This window comes from Dasypus novemcinctus, chromosome 15, assembly GCF_030445035.2.
Source record: "Dasypus novemcinctus isolate mDasNov1 chromosome 15, mDasNov1.1.hap2, whole genome shotgun sequence".
Lineage (NCBI taxonomy): Eukaryota > Metazoa > Chordata > Mammalia > Cingulata > Dasypodidae > Dasypus > Dasypus novemcinctus.
The window spans coordinates 58,179,488-58,182,122 of NC_080687.1; the positions used below are offsets into that span (position 1 = coordinate 58,179,488).

A 2,635-nucleotide genomic window follows, 5' to 3' on the forward strand; every position below is an offset into this window, starting at 1 on the left:
AGGTTCCGTATCCAAGTCCTTCCTCCCCCTGAAGATATAACATCGACAATGCCCTCTCCAGCTAACCCTTCAGAAATACCACAGGAAAACCAACCAAAAGCCAGTTTCCCAGTTCAAAATGATCCCAACGCAGTCAGGATACTTAAGGCAGAAGATTTAAAGCAAACCATAAAAGTAGAGAAAGGATATTGGGACACAAATGCCTGGGTAGAATGGATCAAATATACAGTCCAGAGTCTAAACAAAAGCAACTGTTACACTTGTGCAATAGGCTGGCCCACAGCTCATATTGTACCCTTTCCACTAGGCGTGGAAAAGCATGAAGAAGAGTTTTTAAGTGCATGACTCTCCTCTTCCAAAATGCTACTCCTGGTGAAAATTGTAGTACGTTGTCCTCTTTCTTCCCACCAGTCAAAAACGGAAACATCAAGGCCATACTTGCCTTCTGTCTAGGCCCAGGGGATCACTCTGCTTGTCCTCTAGACAGGGGAAAGGATTCCAGGGCCTTGGAACTACGGCCTCGTGTACACAAGTATGGAATGTAAGCAGTGATCATACTAACACTTTTCTCCAGTGTGGTTAGACCTCAAGCAGACCTGTGGTGTACTGTGGAAAGGGTATTCTCTGACCAATAATGCCTGAGAGGTGGGGCAGAATCTGTGCTCTGGTCCAATTGGCTCTCCCATTTACCTTAGCATTTGAAAAAGAAGCAAAAATAACATCCCAGCAGGGAAGAGAGAAGTTTACTTGGTTCTTTTGATGAGCGGATCTGTCTAGACTAAATAGGAGTTCCCCAAAGAGTGATGATGAATTTAAAGCTAGAAATCAGGTAGCAGCTGGGTTTGAGTCATTCTTGTTCTGGTGGGTCACCATTAATAAAAATGTAGATTGGATTAATTATATTTATTATAATCAACAGAGATTTATTGATTACACCAGGAATGCAGTCAAGGAAATTGCAGAACAATTAGATGCTATTAGCAGAATGGTATGGGAAAATAGAATGGCCTTAGATATAATGCTAGCTGAGAAAGGGGTGTCTCTGTTATGATTGGAGGTAGTTGCTGTACATTTATCCCCAATAATACTGCTCCTGACGGAACTATCACTAAGGCTTTACAAGGCCTAGCAGCCCTATCTGAGGAATTAGCGGAGAATTCTGGCATTAGCAATTCACTCACAGGATGGCTTGAAAATTGGTTTGGAAAATAAAAGGGGTTGCACTGTCCATCTTTTTTTTTTTTTTTTTAAAGATTTTATTTATTTATTTAAATTCCCCCCCTCCCCTGGTTGTCTGTTCTTGGTGTCTATTTGCTGCGTCTTGTTTCTTTGTCCGCTTCTGTTGTCGTCAGCGGGCACGGGAAGTGTGGGCGGTGCCATTCCTGGGCAGGCTGCACTCTCTTTTCACGCTGGGCGGCTTTCCTCACGGGTGCACTCCTTGCGCGTGGGGCTCCCCCACGAGGGGGCACCCTTGTGTGGCACGGCACTCCTTGCGTGCATCAGCACTGCGCATGGGCCAGCTCCACACGGGTCAAGGAGGCCCGGGGTTTGAACCGCGGACCTCCCATATGGTAGACGGACGCCCTAACCACTGGGCCAAAGTCCGTTTCCCCATGCACTGTCCATCTTAACTTCCCTCATTATCTCAATTGGGGTGCTTACCACAGTCAGATGCTGTATCATTCCATGTGCCCGAGGCTAGTTCAAAGACTCATTGAAACTGCCCTAACCAAACAAATGCCCATACAGTATAGGCAAAACAATCTGTACCCCCTTAAAGAAGGAGATCTCTATGACGAAGAGTGTGAGATAGTGCTTAGAAAATTTGAAGAATGGAAATGTGAAAACTAAAAAGAGTTTAAAAGAAAGAGGGGCAATTGTAAGAAATGAAATTTAGTTTAGTTCTCACATAAAGGAAGAAAGTATTAATTAATGTAACCTGGCAGCCTACTGCCTCAGTTTCCCACTCCTGGGTTAAGCAGGAACAGAGGAAACCAGTAAAAAAGATGCCCAAGAAAGAATCCTATAGGTAGTAAAAAAGATGCCCAATTCAGCACTAAATTCCATTCCTTATTTGGCAAAGGTGAGCAGGTAAAAACTAAAATGGTTGGAATGTGATGGGAGAAGTGGTTAATCACAAACTTTGGCACGGGAAAGTTAGATCTCAGATAGGTTATAACCTCTTAAGTATCCAATCTATGGAGAAACAGAGGAAGGGTTTGCGTGCTAGGCTTAGTGTTATAAATTGTGTTATTTTTCTTTGTTTGGGGTGCCAGCCACATTTTCTGGTTGTGCACCCCTTCTTGCAAGATTGAGAATAAATTTTTTTTCTTCTCCACAATCGGGTGAGCCTTATTTTCTTCCAGAAGAAGATTTCTTTCTTACAAACAAACAACTCAATTTTTAAATGGGAAAAATACTCAGACGTTTTTCCAAAGAGGAAATATAAATGCTAACAAGTACATTAAAAGATGCATCTTGTAGAATGACCCTTATTAAAAACAAAAAACAAAACCACAGGAAACAATGAGTGCTGGAGAGGATGTACAAAATAGGAATACTCTTTCATTATTGGTAGGAATATAGATCAGTACAACCTCTGTGGAAGACAATTTAGTGGTTCCCTGGGAAGCTA

General features: G+C 42.5%; 1 pseudogene; it reads left to right on the top strand.

Moving 5' to 3' along the window:
- The first annotated feature begins 341 nt into the window (after positions 1-341).
- Positions 342-1,851, top strand: LOC131273498 (uncharacterized; annotated as a pseudogene).
- The last annotated feature ends 784 nt before the right edge of the window (positions 1,852-2,635 follow it).